Genomic DNA, 20,954 nt, shown 5'->3' with positions numbered 1-20,954 from the left:
CTCCCATTAATGGTGGCACTTGGTGGGAGGTCCTCCTTGACCTCTTCACCATTTCCAGAGTCATCAATATTGTCTATTTCAATGGAACCATCATGGTTCAGGGTCCTCAACCCAACCTTCTTCTCTTTTATAGGCTACTCCATCGCCTCTCTAATCTTACCTCTCCCTCCGGCCAGGCTCACTTGCCCACTGTGCCTTCCTCCTCATCTAAACAGCCCCCGTTGCCCACTATGCCTTCCGCCTCCTCCTCTGTACAGGCACAAGGGCCAGAGCCTTGCCCTACAGTCCCGGCTCCCTTGTCGGCTTTGACTACTCCTCTACCTACTACTATCCCTCTGGCCCTCTTGCCACCCTCAGGGGGGACCACTGTCCCATGCGCCCACCCTGCGGAAGACCTTTAAGGATGACAAGCTGCTCCACATTGCCACCCTTAACACTTGCTCCACTGTAAAGCAATCAACCGATATCTGCAACCTCTTCAAACTCATAGATCTTGATGGGCTCGCCATCACTGTGGCATGGTTCAAAAACAGGTGTCCCAAGCTTTGACACTCTCCTGAAGACTACAAAATCTTTTCTGTGCCCAGGCTAAATAAGGCAGGTGGTGGAGTAGCACTGATCTTCCCCGAATGGATACTCTGGCCTACTCCTCCTTTGAGTGCCTAGTCTGCAGGCTCGCACTCTCGCCTAAATTTTCTCTCCTCATGGCCACCTTCTATCGGCCTCCTGGACAGCTCACTCTCTTCCTTTCGGAATGGGCCAATCTAGCCTGTTCTCTACTGTCCTCCTCCTGCTGGGTGAACTCAATATCCATCTGGGCTCTCCCGACTTGTCAGGACCTTTCAGCAATCTATGTGACTCTCTCTCCATCTCCATTCTACCCTCTGGCTCAACTCAGACCATGGCCCACATGTTGGATGCTCTCATCTCCACTGACATCCCGCTCTCGATGCCTCTCACTACCTCTCTCTCTTGCACCGACCACTCTCATCTATCAACTCACCTGAAGCTCTCCTCTCCTCTGGCAGCAACTCACCCAGCACAGCCACTCTGCTTCATGGTCACTAGACCCATGATAAAAGGGACAGTGGCTGCCTTTGCCTCCACCTACTTTCCTCCTCCCATTCCTGTGGCTGACTCCCACCCTGACACATCCCTCACTATCCTTAATCTCTTTAACACTCTTGATATCCTTGCCCCTGTCATGAGGGTCTGACTGAAGCCTTCCAAAAAAGTGCAACTCTTGGTACGACTCCCACCTGGCTGCCCTAAACCGCAAGTGAAAAATTGGCCTGCAGCTTCCTTCAAAGGCAATATCAACTCTGCATCCACTCCAAAAAAAGAGTCTTTATTCAAGCCTCATCTCTGTGGCATCAAACAACTCGGCCAAACTTTTCAAAGTCTGCAAAGAACTGGCCAATCCTGAAGCAGCCTCCTCCTCTGTCACTCCCACCCAGGACCTCTGCTCTGGCTGCACACTTCACCACAAAAACGCAAGACATCCTCTCCTCCCTTCCCCCCACACCACAGCACACACCAGCACTCATGCCTCCCTTGGCCCCATCTCCACTTCCACTATCCTCACTCTATCCCATCACACCTGATGAGGTCACCAGACAAGTCCTGTCTATGAAGGCCTCATCCACGCAAGTTGACCCTTGCCCTTCCAAAACCATCAAGGACAACATTGACAACCTCGCACCAGCCTTGGCTGACCTTTGCACCCTCTCCTTTTCTACTGGAGTTTTCCCAACTGCCCTCAAGCACTCCCTTGTGCACCTTCTGCTCAAGAAACCCTCTGCTGACCATTCCATTCCATCAAGCTACTGCCCAATCTCTATCACTCATTTCCTGGGCAATCTCTTAGAGAAGTTGGCTATCTCTCAGCTAAACTTCCACATGGAATCAATCAGTTGTTTCCACAACCATCAATCTGGCTTTAGAACATCCAGAGGCACGGCAACTGCTCTTCTGAACACGCATGAAAACCTGCTCTCAAACCTTAACAATTACACTCTCTCTGTCCTCATTCTCGTTTATCTCTCCTCCGCCTTTGACACAGTTAACCACAATAAAACAAATTACGTTGTTTTTAGCGCTTCTGGCCACAATCCTACTGCTTCTTAGCAGTGTTGTAAACAGAAAATGTTTTCTAAGACCAACTCAATGGCACTCATGTTATTACTTTCAGTAGGCTCACATTGTCAGGTGACTCTGCTGGCTTGCAACTAGCACATCAACCCACTTTTGTGAATGTAATAAAAGCACAGCAATCATAGAATGTATTACCTTTGTTGAATAGCAGAGCAACATAACTGGACTCTGTAGAATTTGGGAAAGTCTGGCAGATGGCTCTGGGTGAGTGCCAAAGTCAGTGGGCAGCAGCTCTCCCAGGGGCATGTAAACAGGAAATGGGACCAAGTCGTAGATTCTTGAGGGTAGGGGCCTTCAGATGACAGGCAGGCCCATGATGGGGAAGTGCAGCTCAGCTCAAGTAAGACTGCTCTAGTTTGGGTGCTAAATAGGACGTTTTTCATCAAGCATCTGTCTTTATCGGTTCTTTTATGCTGTACCTGGGCTTTAAGTGTGCTGTGATTTTCAGTATTACCCAAATTGACCTTTTACAATTGACCTTTTGCACAATTGACCTAATTATAGTGGTCCTAATTGACCTTCTGTACAATTGACTTTTATATTATTTTAGTTATTTTATATATGTATTGTGTTGGTTTTGGATTATAAATAATATAAGGGGATTGGATGGGATGTTGCGGGGAATTTTGGATTGGGTGGGGGTTTGCAGCGGTTTCCTCCCGCATATATGTTCTAATTGACCTTCTAAATTAGGTCAATTCTCCCGAGGTCAATTCTCCCAAGGTCAACTGTGAAAAGTTCAATTAGTATGCAACCTGATTTTCTGAGGAAAGATTGTCCCTTTAGCCTATCCCTGCCACCTGAAATGGTTTGCAAACATCATACCTCTTAACAGTCGCTCTCAGAGTGAACATTGGGACATCCCTTTGTGGCAAACTGAAATATTAGTATTGCAATAGATTGCTGGCCAAGCACGCCACAGGAATTGCTAATAAAACACACTTTTTCTTAATAGTATGATGTTTTTGTACAGGTCACCTCTCCAACCTACCACATGTAAAACATAAGCAGCATGGGTTTGAAAGGAGTGATTTTTTTCTCCTTGCTATGTCTAAATACAGCAGTAAGTGGTGGGCAGGTAAATCTGAAAATATTTAGAGCTTCAAAGACCAACCCTCCTGTGTCTTTCTCACAGATACATTGATGCAGCCCAGCAGGCACTGGGGAAGGCTAAGAGGCAGAAAGGCACACTAAAATGTCACAATGAAAGTTTTATTACACACACATTCAAAGAGATCCACTTACCAGCAACCACTTGGGTTGTATCCAGTCCCTTTCGGCTCATTGGCCCATTGCATGTGTTTTGCTATCTGCATATCTAGAAGAAGGTACATGCCCGTTGCTTTCTACAAAAGTGTCCGTTTCTATGAATGGGAGAGAGATATTGTGTGTCTGTGTTTGTGTAAGCAATTGTCTTTAGATAAATATGTGTTAAATTGCAGTGTCATCAGCCCAGATACATCGCCAGTGCATGGGCATGCTCAGAAAGCTTTGCATTATCTAAGCTTTTCAGTTTCAGTGATTTGCAATATTAGGTTTCCATTTGTCAGAGCGAGATAATGTTGCAGTTAATACTCGAGGAGGCTAAATGTGGGTCATTAGAACAAAATGAATGTCTGACTATATTATCCCATGAGCAAATAATGATTCAATATTTCTTCTACTTGGAGAAGGAAGCTTAATGGTTGAATTCTCTGATAAACTGTATTTCTTAGGTGACTTGTTTCAAAGTAAGATTTTATTACAAAGTCCCTTACATAAATTTCAAAATTACAATTGTATGTGTATATTACTACAGGTTTTACTATGAATTATATTAGGTAAATATAACTTTGTGAAATTAACTCTCAAATGTTTTCACTGTCTTTGAAAAGTTGCTCTGCAGAAAATCTTTGAATTCTGAGGTTTTCCCTGCAGCCTCTTAGATGAAGGTGGCAGGAGGTGTAACAGCATTCAGCCGTGCATGCACACATCTCCCTATTCTGCTGAGAAAAGGAAGTTAATTTGAAGTTCTAGGGAATGTAAGCACGGTCTGTTTCAGCATTTGGGAAAATAATGGTGCCTTTCTGAAAAGAAGCCCTGCTTCACAATTGGAAAAATAAAGAACCTTTTTTCCTCTTGCTCCATATAGTGTGTTGTTGGGGTAAATCATCATGGAATTCACTGAGGTCATAATTTGGGGGATGATTTATTACCCATGCCATGGAAAAGTAATCCAGGTGGACGAGACTAACACAGAAAAACACTCAAAGCAGCAACAGAGCAGTAAAAGTAGAACCAAGACGTACAACATGGTAGAGAACACAACTAGGTCCCAAGTGCAGGACTAAATGCTAGGCAAATGTCCGCTAATGTCTGTAATTGGACCATGTGAATTGTCACCCTTTAGAGACTAAAGGCAATGCAGTTGAATTCAAATACAAAATACATATATACTGTAGATTGCTTTTTTAAGTTCCCATGCAAATGGGAGACAAGTTTACTGTGCTTTTGTGAGGGGTGGGCAGAGAAGTAGTGGTAGGAACTGGGGAGGGATTTTGAAGATGGATAGGTCGAGAAACGTAAAAGGGTTAGCAAGCATGCTAAAAGTGGAACATTGGAGTCCTGGCTACAAGAAATCGATATGGCAGGTGGGAGTGACATAGTAAACATGGTGTGGAGGGTGCTGCTCACAAACCATGGTGCTTTAGGAAGACTGACTTTATGCATTCGATGGCCTTGAAAAGTTGTCTCCCGGACTCCTGGACACCCAGAAGACCAGAAGATGCGATGCATAGAATTGAACCAGCAGCCCCCGATTGAAACCATTGAAACCAGATGAGCCTGCTGATTGGCTCCTACACACTGCAAATGGATTGGCTCTTCCAAGCCAGAAAGTGGAACCGGCCGTCCTCAAAGACTGTACTATAAAGCCACAAGAACTCTATGCAGCTCTCTGCTGCTCATCGCAATTGCCAAGAAATTACCTGAACCAAGCCCTACCCGATGCTCATCATCAGAAAGGTAAACCTGAAGTACTGTACTCTACTGCTGACGCTTTCTTTGATATGCACAATGGGTTGGCCCAATGACTCTGCCCTTCCCATTCCCGTACCCCTTTCCTCCCCTGTGGTGCTGCCTTTGTAACGTCCACAAACCCTCATGAACCAAAGCAAGACAAGGCACCAGTAAGACTATCCTGGATAAAATCAGTGCAAGAGAATAACTCACTTGCAGTGACAACTATCAGGGCACCCGTGCCTGTGGAATCCATATCAACATCGGATTGTGGTTTTCGTCCGAAGGTTCATGACCATAGACCCCAGTCCACCACCCACACCATTACTGAGACAACCGTTGTGGCTGCCCTGCCTAACAAGGTTTTCAGCCGCCCGCAACATACATTATGTCAAGACCGTAATCTGAAAAGTCACTGTTTGTGTACATGATCAACAGAACCAATCCAGATAGATTCCATCATCAAACTGAACAAAGGTAAACGTAAATCCCCAGTACAGTCCATCTTAAACCTGAGAACCAGTGACCCTTCCAGCCACGATCTATCCACACAGACACCTCGCCATGTTCTCACATGTTCATCCACACTTGCACTACCTGCAACCAACTCAAAAAAGAAACATATGCACAACACCCTAGCTAGTACCACGTTCATGAAGAATAGACTGCGTATGAGACCACTGAGAGTTAGCCTTCTCTACCATCCTGCCCCCACCACTATGAGGAACCAACATCTCAGAGCTAGAACCCATACCATTCTCCCACAAGCACAAACCAGCACAAAGCACACAATGGGCAGCATATACTCACAGGAAACTCAATTTAAGGATACGGCCCCTATGACACCCAGAAACCATCAAAAGAAATACCTGCAGTCATTGAACACCCCCATGAGAATTACAGAGTAACTAGTTGTATCGCCAATGTATTTTCCGGTGGGTTAATACCCCGCAGTGAGGACTTCTATGCTCTGTGCATTCACTGCCTATAGAGCCTCCCCATCTGGTGATTTGTCTGTTGTCTGTTGGACTTCCCGGACCATCCTATTGATGGTAAGCAATTCTACTATAAATGTATTTTTTACAAGTGCGAAGCATTACTACAAAGTTGTGCAATGTCACCTTGGGATTGCAACAGAGGTTTGACTTAAGGAGCCACCATTGATGTAGTCTTGTTTTTGGACTCCCGTGCTGCCTCTATGTCGGCTCGAAGTGTTGATTGAACTGACACTACTTAATAAGCCTAATCGAGTTAGTTAAGAAACTCGCAACTGGTAAATTGTATATTGGTATAATTTGGCAGTACATTTAGACACAAGTTCTAATTGTCCTTTTCTTGTTTTCTCTTTTCCTTAGGTAATAAGTGGACTCAACAAGGTCTTTGTTTTTGTGGATGTATACTCAATAGAAATTTGTAGTGGCACATTGATTTCACGCCATTATCTGTATTTCTATGTAGATAGAACTGAATTGTTAGAGACCCAATTGACGTATTGGTTCTTGTTTTTTATCTACCACAGCGCCTTGGGCGCAACACAGTGCACAATTTGTAGACATAGACGCAACAGTTCCCTGACGAATTTCCCTTCATTTGGTTTATGCCCCTTTTTTTGTGTGGTTGACGGAAAGAAACATGTTGGATGATTGTATGTTGTGAAGGGTATGTATGAAATATGTTGAATGAGAGAATGTTATATTGTTTGAGAAAACCCTGTTAACTTTGCTAAAAACAATTGCGTATTTGCACTTGCACAAAGACACTTTATGTGCAAAATACCTCAAACTTTGGAGGACGGTTACCCTGCCCAGCCCTCCACACCCACTAGAGTGACTGTTTTTTCTATGATGTTGCACTGATGTCTCTCTCTCTCCTTTTATTGTTGTTGAAACTGAAGAACAAGGGAGGTTAAGTTGAGTGGAAGTAAATTACATTGTTCCTCTCTCTTCAATCATTCAATGCCAGTACTACTCTTACATGTGTACTGCTCTGTTCTTCGTTTTGTGTATTTTCTTTGTATATATTTTTATGATTGACATTTTGCATATCAATAAAATTAATATATTTTTCTAGAAACTGCCTGCTAATTTAATGTAATAAGGGCAGATCATTTTTCAATTACGTTGTTGATCCAAAGGATACCCATGTGGAATATAAACAAGATGCCCGTTTGACCCTAATGTAAAGTACTAAAGGTTGTTGACCTTTTTGAGGGTGGTTGATCACGGGTTTTTCTTCCCTTCTACCTCCTTCCGTGTTATTGGTCATGACCATAGACCCCAGTCCACCACCCACACCATTATTGAGATAACCGTTGTGGCTACCCTGTCTAACACGGTTTTCAGCCGCCCGCAACATACATTATGTCAAGACCGTAATCTGAAAAGTCACTGTTTGTGTACATAATCAACAGAACCGATCCAGATAGGTTCCATCATCAAACTAAACAAAGGTAAACCTAAATCCCTAGTACAGTCCATCTTAAACCTAAGAACCAGTGACCCTTCCAGCCACCATCTATCCACACAGACACCTCGCCATGTTCTCACATGTTCATCCCCACTTGCACTACCTGCAACCAACTCAGAAAAGAAACATATGCACAACACCCTAGCTAGTACCACGTACATGAAGAATAGATTGCGTATGAGACCACTGAGAGTTAGCCTTCTCAACCATCCTGCCCCCACCACTAGGAGGAACCAACATCTCAGAGCTAGAACCCATACCATTCTCCCACAAGCACAAACCACCACAAAGCACACAATGGGCAGCATGTACTCACTGGAAACTCAACTTAAGGATACGGCCCCTAGGACTCCCATAAACCATCAAAAGAAATACCTGCAGTCATTGACCACCCCCATGAGAATTACTATCTGACCATGCACGCAAAGAGCCTTGACAGTCTCACCTCACCACTTAGAGCAAAGGCACTCCCTCCGAGCACCCTGATTCATAGAAGGCGGAAGACCTCCTCCTCGTTGATTACATCAGATGGGAGCATTCCCTCCTCAACTGATACTAACCCTCTCCTTCTCCATGGAGCCCTCATTAATGCCGGATTCCTCCGCGCACAGGCATTAGACATAACTGACCGAATCACCACCAATAAATTCGACAAACTGGCAATCTCAGAAACCTGGCTCCATAAAGCCCCAGTCCCAGCACTGTCCCTACTCCTCTCTGAGGAATTCACCATACTTAGGCATGACAGAAATGAAGCCAGAGGCAGAGGCATTGCCCTCATTTATAGAGAATCCTTACAAATCAGACCCATAAACAGATCAATGGAAGCCAACTGCGAAGTCCTGTCGGCTAAGCTCATGTCCTCCCCCACTGACTTCACAGCATTTACAAGCAACTGGGCCCCCCCATGTCCTTCGAGTAGAGATCACCCACTTGATCGCTAACAACATCAAACCTTCCTCCAGAGTTATACTCTTGTGGGATCTCAATCTTGGCCTCCTTGATCTGATGGACATAAGAGTAACCACAGTAGCAAATACCTTCACGGACCTAGGTTTTATACACCGGGTCACAGATCCAACCGACATCGAAGGAAGATCTTGGACTGGCTAGTGGACCTGAACAGTCAGATCACCATCACATCCAATGCCCCTTGCCCCTGGTTGGACCATCATATCCTATGCTTCACTTTCCCCTTGCAGAAACAACAACCATTGGACGACCCAAGCCTACCACCATCACACGCCTGCAGTTCCAGGAACATTTATAAAGATTCCGTCTCCCCACTTCTCTCACATCTGGACCGGGAACACCTTGGCTCATCTGACCCAACGATCCTAGCGGTCCTTTACTCAAGAACTCTAACCAAAACAGTGAACCAGGTCACACCGCTCCTCCCTAGAAAGGCCAAACCAATAAGTCACATTAACTTGTGATGTACCCGAGACCTCTCGGCACTGTGTTCCACCATCAGCGCTAAAGCAGCAGTCTACAACTCAAGGATAGCCAAGTCTAACTCCAACTCGGATGAGTTTTTTAAAATCCTCAGAGAACTAGAGACCCCATCCCTGCCTCCAAGCACCATCACCAAGGATGAGACTTGGTGTATTAGCATTCAGAATGCTATGCGAGCAAAATAAATCTCCCTGCAGCAGAAAATTGAAAAGAAACGTGCAGCAGTTAACCCCAATAATTTGCCTCACAACTCAATGATAACTCACTCCACCCCAGCCTTCAACTTTAGAGTATCTGAAGAAGAAACAATGACTATTCTCAAAAATCTGAACCCTCCAGATGCAAAGGGGGTATATGCCCAGCTACGATAATCAAAGAGTGTGCTAAAACAGTAGTCCACTTTATAACAAGATTTATCAATGCCTCCTCCTCATCCAACCCGGCCCAAGCCAGTCTAAAAGAATCATGCGTACTCCCACTGCTAAAATAAAAACTTCCCTGGTCACACTTGCACCCAACACCTACAGATCTATCACCATAGTACCATTCCTTTCATATATTCTTGACAGCGTACATCCAAATACAGCCCTATTTAGAAACTAATCACATCCTAGGAATGAGTCGATCAGGCTTTCGTCCTGGTCACGCCACAGAGTCAGCACTTTTAGATTTAAAAATCCAACTTGAAGTTTTAAACGAAGAGGGCAAACCCACACTCTTCCTCCTCCTGGACCTTTCTTTCGCATTTGACTTGGTACACCACAACCCCTTTTTTACCCCCTTGATACAGTCAACATTCACGAAAGGAGAAAAGAGTAAGATGAGGAGTGGCTAGATTCCCCAGAGTAGCTGCAACCCAGTGGACCGCCCTCCCTGCTGACCAAAGAGCGGAAACGTCATGCTGGCCCTTCCGTAAAGCTCTAAAGACTTGTCTTTTTGCATAGGTGGCCCCCCAGGCAACCACAACGTATCAGAAAAATAATGGACTTGCTGTGCTACAACTCCCACTTTGACTTTGTCCATTGACATGTCTGTAGGCTTCTTAGCCTCTTATTTGTCTTTTTGTCACACCCCTGTCTATGTTTGATAAAATAAGTGTAACCGGATTGAAACGGCACCCTGATGCCCTCGGACTTGGGCGTTTTACAAATGCAAATTCATAAAAATAAATAAATGAAGTAGGGAACTCTCAAAAGGCATGAAAAGTTAAATCAGTGCACATCCTTGTGGACATGGTAGAGGGAGCCGTGAAGTCTCTTTGCTGTTTGGCTGTGAGCCAATATGATTTCGGAAAATGTGGTTGCAACTTTCCAGGCATCAGATAAGTTTATCTTATAATTTTGGTGCATTTGAAGATTATTTATGTACTTTGTTGAAAGCTTTCCTGCGATCTTGCAGAAGTGATACCTTTATTACATTAACTACATATTTTTCAATGCTACTTTTCAAGACCACATGGTCATCTTCCACCAGGAGTAATATTACAACTGCAAAAAAGCCTGCATTTATAAGAAAAACAGTTTGAGTACAAATGAAGACAGGAAATAAAGAAATCTGTTATCATTTTATGGAGTGTAAGACGGAAATAAAAAAGTGATTATAGATTGGCCACCAGGAGGCACAGAGATGAACTAACATATCTGCGTAACTCCCGTTCAGCCAGGCACATTTGGGATAAGAGCCCCTTGTGTAGCCCCCAGCAAACTGCCACTGTGAACCCCTGCTGAACCTGAACTCAGAACACTATATGGGAAAAAGAACGGCCCAGGAGGTCCACAAATTCCGTCAGTAACTCCTCCATAAGTTTGCTTGCAGTGCCGTAGCTGATTCTAAGCAAGGTCGCTGATCATGGGCAGGCCCATGTTGGCATACACTGCGGAGGACAACACGAAGTTTGAAAACCGGGGAGCACCCACTGTCCGCTATCCCGTCCCTTTTCTGAGGAGAGTAAACCACCACACAATTTGAATGAGGACGCCTGCAGCTGTCTCCGGAGATACCGCAAGAGGAGTATCGTGGGCCCCCGCCCTCCCCAGCATAACAACTGTTTACTGATGCTGAGAGTGTGGGACGTGAGAGCTCTTCCCGGCGAGGAAATAGACCCCAGAAGAACAACCACTGTGGGGAGTGAGGCCCTGACCACCTGAGGCCACAACAGCTGCGTTGCAAAGGTGACGTGCTTCTCTTCACTGCACACATCACATTTCCCAGCTTAACTAGGTGCCAGATTCGGGAGTGCAATCCCCGACCCCCCTGGACCTGAGCACCTCCATTGTGCACCAGTTGAGCCATGAAGAGGGAGAGGTCCACCTCTCTCCTCCTGCCCAGGAGAAAGGGTTCAACAGACCTACCCAGCGGGAGAGCTGAGCCACAGCTTGATCTCTTTTGTGGAAATACCCCCAGCCTTGATAGGAATGACCTGAGGGGCAAAACAGGCCATATAAAGCAACTACAGCATGTCCTAGCGAGGAGGCTCTTACAGGTCTGGTGGAGCTAAACACCCCAGATCTCCAACGTGCACTTAAAGAATAACAACCTCTCTAGGGCTCCACAATGTTTCAGAACTCCTCAACCCGCCCTCCATATCGGATTAACCACACTAACAAATAGCGCCGAGCCATAACTAATTGCCCCAGCTACATCAACTTTGGGCACCAGACCCCTAAACACCAGGTGGCCATGACGTCCATGAGGAGGGAGATGAGGGCAATATTGGAGGAGCTCAAGGGCCTTCGATCCAACGTCACCCATCGATGGTCTAGACAAGAAGATGGATGACATGGATGATAAACTCAAGGGGCTTGAGGCCATCCCGGCCTCAGTAGAAGTCCTGGAAACCCAAATCTACATGAGGATTTCTGAACTAGAGAGAAGAGAAGAAGAGTGTGACCTAAAAATTTACTATTTTGAGAATTGTGAGCGCCGTAACAACCTCTGGTTCTTTGGGTTCCTGGAAAAAGAGGGTGAAACACAAAGGGACATTGTTAAAGCAATCAACGAAGTAATCAAAAAACGTTTCAATGAGGATAACACCACAGAACCCACTATCATTATACCACAAAGAGTAGGTGGTGGAGTCTGGGGACCACACACTGTACTGGCAAGTTTCCACTATTACTCAGGGAAAGCCAAAATCCTAGATAAATCCAGGACAGTGGGCCAGATAGAGTGGGGAATTACCCATATCACAAACAACAAAGATCTATCTACATTCACTTTGTCTAGACAAAGACTTTGTGCCCTGTTGACGAAATGGCTTACCACTAAGGGCGCTCGATATAGGTGGGATTTTCCCTTCTCCCTGAACTTTGAATGAGAAGGACAAAAGTACCACAGAAAATTACATCAGTAGAGTCTCCTGAGATTTGATGGGGGAACTGTCTCAGAATTCTGTGTCTGCAGTCGGGAGGAGACGCAGGGGAAAACTTTTAAGAACGAGGGACCCAAAGACAGATAACATATCAGAGGATACTGCAAGTTCAAAAAACAAAATCTGCCATCCCCCACACAGACCTGAGGAAGGAATCAAGGGAACTTATTCCTTGTGTAATGAGGGCTCATCTTGTTTGCTTGTTCTGTTGACGGCAGGCGGGACCACATTGTTTAGTACTGTTTTCTGAGAATGGTCCAGGTGGCGCACGAGAATGCCCAATTTTTCTTAGCCCAGGAGCAGGATGTCCTTTTCCTGGGGGATGCCTTGACAAGCAATAAGCTAAAGCTTCTGTGCAGGTACTGTGGGCGCATATTTGTGTAAAGTGATAAACGTTGGGATGGGGGGCTCGATGGAGTGGTTTTTGGAGAAAGTATGCCCAGAGAAGATGGGTAGGTTGGTGGTCTGGCCAGATGGTGGAACATATATCATCAAAGGCCAGATGGAATCTGAGGGGAGGGGCTTACAGTTACTCTGTTAGTTTTTAATGGGGCACATCTATGGATCTAGATAAAAAGGGATACTAACACACACAACTTTGGTCACATAGAGGCCTAGAGAGGGTGGGCAACTCTTTCAGGAGGGACAATTTAAAGACTCTGTAATGGTAAAAGAAATGCTGGGGGAGGATGTTTTAGTGTATTGGATTATTTGCGGTGAAAGTGTATATATGCAGACCCCAGAGTGCCCCACAATCTTTCCTGCCCATTGTCGGACTTTGAATAAACCTTCAACGAGGACACCACCAGAAAAGGGTTTGTACCCAAGATGTACAGAGCTATGGTGACAGCAGACCTCTTGGGGAGACAACACTTTAAACAATATTGGGCTTCAGAAACTGGATTGGACATGTCTGAGGCTCTATGGGAAAGAGTCTACGATATTATGTTCTGTGGAAACCTCTTTGCTGCTACGATGGAACATAACTTCCAAATCCTGCATTGTTGGCATCTATCTCTCCAGGAAATATCGAAAATGATCCCGGAGTGTCCTCCCTCTGCCCCAGGGAATGAGGCCAGCAAAGTACATCATACCACCTTTGGTGGACATGCCCCAAGATCCAGGTGTTTTGGGCTGGGTTCCTTACCTGGATGAAGGAGATGGTGGGAATATCCCTGAATCTTGATCCTTTGCAAATGCTTCTGGGTGTCCCAGGGGAGGGCCAGAAAGCAGCCAGACTTCTGAGAATGTGGGAGGCTATGCTGAGAGTTGGGAGGGTGGCTAAAGCACAAAGATGGAAAAGTAATTCTGCCCCCTCGAAAACAGACTGGATGATTAAACTGTGGGATATCTTCACCCCAAAAAACCTCAATGCAATAGTAAATGTTGGCATCGAGGCTTTCCACACAGACTGGGGATTGTTCTTATTGAAATGGGGTAGTAGCAAACCAAGCTTATAAACTTGTGAGCAAACTTGTCAGTGGACATGGCCAACACTTTCAACAATATGGGTCTCTCGCTCTGCTTTCTCCACTTAGGATAGATCTGCGAAGAGAGCCTCAGGCATTTTCTGGTGTCTCCGAATTTGTTTCTGTTCATTTTTCAGCAAGCGTGCTTCTTAAGATGTATATGCTGTAACCAGGTGTAGTGCAAGTTTAAATGAGAGCAACTGGGTGGGGGAATGGGGGATGGTCGTAATGAAACATAGGTCATGATAAAGATGTAACTGTGTTTGTTAAAGGAATGGTTTGGTCAAAAATGTTTATTGTCCCTACGGGTCGGCCATGTGTTTTTAAGCCTAAGTCGCTCTATTTTTGAAAACTTTCCTATGGACCTTACCAGAGTTTTCGTCCATTAAACGCACGCGAAAACAGGCACCAAGGAGCTGCCATTTTGTGATAATCCTATCACTTGCCCCATTGCCCTGGCTGACCTGCTTTTCCGGCACTAATCATATCCCCCGCCCCTGAGCCTGTCATCAGCAGACGCGTACCGCCCATTTCACAACGCCAAAGCACGTCTCGTGTCAACAATCGCTGCGCTTCAGCTAATGACGTGTCACCATGGAAACGGCAGGAAGCCTCTTTACTCAATAAGTATAAACAGACCGTTTCACAACACACAACAGCAGATTTTCGATTCTATTCCTCTCTCTCTGTATTCTGTGACTCGTTTCTGTGCTCTGGTCAGCAACCTTCATTGCTTGTAGCCCATGTGAACAGATACCAGTACCACCGCTATAAATTATTTTTGTTTGTTTACCACACAATGGCTACAATAATGCCCTACATGTAAGAGCCCGAGTATACCGAGGAGGAACTACTGGAAAGGGAAACATGCAAAAACGATGGGGCTTCGGACGGCAGTTGGCAGGACGAATCAACGGATGAAGACACTGGACCTAGTCGCATGGACGGTGTTTCCACCTGGTGCACATGTAATCGGTGCGAGCTAATGCCAACCGAGGACGAGAACTGCTGCTGCTGTGAAAACTCGGGATGCGTGGCCTACATTTCGGAAGTCGAGCCACGGCCGCAATGCATCACCGAGCTGCCAGACTTCAGGGCAGCCCGCCTCACACGTTCCGTGTTGAGGATAATGATGGTGCTTATGCACGAACTTCGCGCAACTGTTCGTCCTCGTAATCCGAGTAACGAGTAAGTATACTCTGCTTGTGATGCCACTCCAATTTCATGGTCTTCTACTATATCCAAAATTACATATACATATCATGTTAACGCATGAAAGTCGCTCAATAGTGTGCAGTCTCTAGATAGCATTTGTCCAAGCAGAATGCCATTAGTTACAAGAATAATTGTCATTGACAACAAACATTTAATAAACTTAATTTGTTCATTTAAAAACAGTTTGTATCATTCTTTTTCACAGGTGGTACCGGCTGGTGGCCTATCGTTCCTTTACATGGTGGCTTCACGGGAGGCTTGGACACCGCGTTCGAAGAGAAAAACCCACCTGTGCCGTTCGTGCCATAAGAGAAACATTCCCGAGTGACAGCGGTCAGTACAAGGGATTTTCCCTCGCTGTGCTGCAACCTGACCTGTACAATGTGTAAAGTCTTGTATTTTTGTGCCATCAAAATAAGATACAAAATAAAACATCACATATATTTCAACAATGGTTGTTTTTTGATTTTTTAAATGAATGAAGTGTGTCTCCATTCAAGGATGGACGTCAGACATCTGTGCTCCCAATGGGTGAAGGTCAGTTCGCTGTGAAGCGGGGTGGTCACTATCTAAGCTAACATAATATATTCTCAATAATGCATGCACTAAATAACACTTGTTCAAAGTCTTTCAGTAGGTTATGTCTCTACAAAAGTCACACATATATCTATACTATCAATTAACATTGGATTATACAGGCCTTAGGTTAAGGGTCTTGACCACTATAATATACTGGTTGAAGTGTGGGTCTGTGCTCACAAGAATTGGTATGTGTCATTTGTTATTGATAGGCAACGATATACTGGGTTCGGGGTCTAATGTTAGTTGGGGATCTGCTAGGTGGGCATCATGGCGTGCTCAGTGGTCTGGCACATGAAGAGAATACCTTGCAGGGACACAGGGTCAGAATGGCAGTAAGTTTCCACTGGCGAGGGTGCGTGGGCAAGGACACCTTTGTGGAGATGAACGAGCTATGTGCTTAGTTCAGGCTGGTTCACATGCAGGACAGTGATCTCAGAGGAAGAGCGATGTGTTACATTTATTAGCTGTTGTAAATACCTCCTGAGTTTTCCAGTCAGCATGGGAACGAGGGTGGGGGCCATGTGCTCTGCACGCTGTACTATCGCAGTGAGGCCTGGTCACCAAGATGGAGTCAAAAGGGGGTGCAAAAATGGATGCCTTGTGTCCTGCTCAGTGGTCCCATCTACACGAATGTCAACCAAAGTTAACATCACATAAGGGCAAGGGGCGAACCCACTACTGGAGGCACTTAGTCTGAGTTTCTACTGAGAAGTAAAGGATGAGAGGGGCCTGATGGCCCCTCGCTCCCACACACTTGCCTGCACGCCCACCGGCCCATCCCCCTCCCTATCAAAGGCATTTCGCACCCGTGGATGAGCGCTGCCATGGTGTGCTGTCAGGGGCGATAACGGCCAAGGTGCCAAAAACCATGTACACTTCAAACGGTATCCCACGCCCAGGGGCAATCGCTCACATGGCCTCCTCAGACCCCGTGTCTCCAGGCAGGCCTCCCCTGAGGCAGGCCGCCCCCCTGCAATCCACATAAGTGTGTCTCCATTCAGCAGTCTTCCTGTGCCTTGTCTGCATGCCCACCGGCCCATCCATCCACCCCCCCTAACAAAGGCATTTTGCACCCGTGGATGAGCGCTGCCATGGTGTGCTGTCAGGGGCGATAATGGCCAAGGTGCCAAACACCATGTACACTTCAAAAGGTATCCCACGCCCAGGGGCAATCGCTCACATGGCCTCCTCAGACCCTGTGTCTCCAGGCAGGCCTCCCCTGAGGCAGGCCGCCCCCCTGCAATCCACATAAGTGTGTCTCCATTCAGCAGTCTTCCTGTGCCTTGTCTGCACGCCCACCGGCCCATCCATCCACCCCCCCTAACAAAGGCATTTTGCACCCGTGGATGAGCGCTGCCATGGTGTGCTGTCAGGGGCGATAACGGCCAAGGTGCCAAACACCATGTACACTTCAAAAGGTATCCCACGCCCAGGGGCAATCGCTCACATGGCCTCCTCAGACCCCGTGTCTCCAGGCAGGCCAAGCCTGATGCTGGCCTCCCCCCTGCAAACCACATAATACCACAACATACACACATCATTCATTCACAAACACACCCCTGTTTCTAATACTTTATAAACCACTTGATATGTCTCATGAGAACATCTTTGTGCTTTGCAAGTCAACTCCTGAACGTTCTACCTGAGAAGCACTGAGATCTATGCTAATCTACTCGTCGTCGTGCCATCTGTGACCGCTTCGAGCAAACTCGTCAGTGTACTACCTGTGGCCATCTACCTGTTCTCCTGCAACATACTGCTCGGCCTGCTGAATCCAACTGTTTTTTTGGTCAAGGTAAGGCCATGTATCCTATTCATATTTCGGTCATTTTTAAATTTCTTTCTATTTGCGATTAGAGTACCCAATAGTGCTATTTTCATTTGGCTCATTGCTATTGACTTGAGTTTCAATTGTTATGCTATCGATAGATCTATTTATTTTCATCTGTGTCAATTGTCATCGAATTGCATCCTTCGGGGGTCCACTCTATAATGTAAGCATGTTTCCTTCTCGTGCAAGACAGAACATCCAAGGGACGAGCCACATGTTCAGAGTTTAGTCACATCATTTACAAATTTCTGCAACTTATGCAAACACTAAGCCGCACATGATGAACTGGTATAGTTCCGGCGAGTAAAACAAACTTTGCATTGAACATTGTATGGTTAATTTACTTTTGTATCACATTTTTATTCATCAAGATTGTTTAATAATGTCGATATTTACTTTTCAGAATTTTCAACAATGCCTGCCTGTTCGATTAGCGGTTGCCCTTCGAAGTCCCATGCTAAATCTGAAGGCACTACAATGCATGTATTCCCGAAAACTGTTGATCGAATAAGAGAATGAGTCAGACATTGCGGATATCAACTGGATGAGCTAGAAAGTAGAGTCCAAGAAGTCTTACAGGATAAGAGGGGTGATCGATACCACATCTGCAGCCGGCACTTTTCCTCGAACATGTACGCCACATCTTGGGTAACAAAGAAGAATAAACGGCGAACGACACGAAAATTGCTCGCAAACGCTATTCCCACTCTATTCATCCACATTCCACCATTGGTGAGTCAAGTGTCCGTTTTTAGCTTTAGGCATTGCGGTAGTGTGTAGGTAGCCGAATGGATTAATTGATATTGTAGGTGTTGTTTCCAATTTGTAATACTTTCGACATTGATATGAGTGTATAGCTTTTTGAATAATGACATTTATCAATATATTATTTTTAGATTTCATAACCCACAAACGAAATCTATATATGGGCACAGGGAACTGTGCTATATTGCGTATTTTCAATAGCATTACTCAAGTATTCTGTCTCCTTACATGGCAATTTTAAATATTGGCATTTCATTATCAAACAATAATTTACCTTTACAACTGCTTGACTATCCCTTGAATCTGAAGCAAGAACATTCTACTTCTGTGACGTGCTCGCAGTTATCAACCACTTCTAGTGCGTATCAGGTAATCTTACTTGGCTATTCCGCTACAGACTTGTTTTATGCATGTCAAGTAATAGTTTTTATATATCGTGTGATTATTTTACCAATTGTTTGGTTAGTGCTTTCCAATTGATATACGCCTTAGTTGTCGTCCCCTGGTGTTTGTTTTCAGTTATAATTAGTGTTATCCATACTAATGCAAGTTCTGTCTTTCAGGGAGATGCTGAAGTGTCCACCACATTGACAACAGCCCTAGATGTTCTTTAGCAACACGAGGTATGGATACTGACAGCTCCATCGACCGTGATCATCAGGACTGGAACACTTGTCGCTTGTTCTTCACCATGTTTCATTCGTGGTTAGTCATTGATATGTACCTGTGAGGTCGACCCCAAGTGTGTGTTATGTTTTCAATATTGTAATCCTTACTAATGCAAATACTATGTTTCAGGCAGTTGTTGAAGCGTCAACCCCCGCACTTGATGCGGAGCCTGACATTCAAGTAATTCCAGGGGAAGTGGAAGCGGGACCATGCGGATACGAATCGGTGCAACAGCTTTTGGAAGTGCGCACTACATTTACAACATCCCTAGATATTCTTCAGCAGCACGAGGTATGCATACTGACAGCTCCATCGAGCGTGATCATATAACGTGATTCCATTTGCTATACTTTCTTCCCTATTAACGCAAGCACTGTGTTTCAGGGAGACGATGGAGCTTCCACTACAATCACAACTTCCCATTTAGATGATGCAGATGTAAATAAATCGGAGAAATAAGTCGATTAAATCTGATCTTATTTAAATATTCCTTGATTCTTTTAGACAAATTATCATTGGTGGTTATCTCTTTATATGTACCTGTGCCGTCGACCCCAAGTGTGTGTATTTTTACAATATTGAAAACCGTACTAACTAAAGTACTGTGTTTCAGGGAGTTGCTGATGCATCCTCTCCAATATAATCATTCATGGCAGTCCATGCAGAGCCAGAGGTATAGATACTGACAGTTCCATCGAACTAGATCATCAGAGCTTGAATACTCGTTTGATTGTTCTACACAATGTTTAAATCATGTTTAGCTATTGAGATGTACCTGTGTGTTCGTCTTCACGTGTGTTTTATGCTAACAATATTGTGATACATAGTAATGAAAGTACTGTGTTTCAGGGAGTCGATGGAGCCTGATTCCGTGCTGTCTATGTGGATATAGAAAATATAGTCGTTGCAGCGCAACAGGAAGGGAAGAGATGCGGAAACGAATCTGAGCTAGAGCGTGCAGATGTTGAAGGTTGAGTCAAAAAAGTTGCAAAGAAAAGAAACAAAAATAAGGTTAGTTACAAACAGTTTATAACTTTAGAAATATTTTTGTGCTGGGGACTATTTTATGTTTTTTTCCAGTCAATTGTACTATACTTTATCTTGTGTTTAAACTGAACATCCCGTTTCCTATCTGTCCTCTAGTTACCCGTGGGTGTACGAACTATAAATACACAGACAGTGAAGCGAATGAGAGATGTTGCTTGCCAGACCATGTACACTATGGAGGAACTATTAATTCAGACGCCGCGTTTTGAGACTAGAGATGCTCATGTCCAATGGCCAGAACATGAAATGAATGTGTCCGGAGAATCCAGTAAAGTTGTAAAGGACCATTGCTACAGTGAGACTGCAACACCACAAGAAGATGATACTGAATGTATTGAAGATAGCTCTGAAGTAGTCGCAGATCAATTCACACAATCTACACCCCCCAAAAAAGCTGTTGTCATTGTTGTGTTCTCCCATCAATGTTGAAGTAACAGATGTTGAAATGACAGAGAATGAACCAGCAGCAGCATTCACCGATGCATCAGAACCTGATATCGGCGATATTTCTTTCAATTCTGCTGATATGTCTGCAACGATGCAGTCCAAAACAAGTGTAATGCCGGATGACAGTCTAATGAAAGAGGGCAAATACATAGTATTCGACAGTTGTTTGATGGATATTATAAGTATGCTGAAATGTGGCATTCCGTCAGAGGGAAAGTATGTGGGAAGCCATTGATTCATGTGACTCGTCAAAAACAAGGCAGTAACGTCATAATACATGCCGCCTGTAGATTAAATCATACGTTTTCATGGTCTGCACAACCGATGCTGGGGAAACTGCTAGCAGGCAATCTACTGTGTGCAGCTGCATCACTTTTTAGTGGCTTCAGTTTTAGAAAGTTAGAGTCTTTCTTTCAGTTTACGGGACTCCATTTCATTTCTAAAACGCAGTACTACAAATTCCAACATGATTATCTATTTCCGGCCA

Source organism: Ambystoma mexicanum, chromosome 2p (genome assembly GCF_040938575.1).
Source record: "Ambystoma mexicanum isolate Mex_15411 chromosome 2p, UKY_AmexF1_1, whole genome shotgun sequence".
In the NCBI taxonomy this organism is placed as follows: domain Eukaryota; kingdom Metazoa; phylum Chordata; class Amphibia; order Caudata; family Ambystomatidae; genus Ambystoma; species Ambystoma mexicanum.
Note: the sequence above shows the minus strand (reverse complement) of the source record.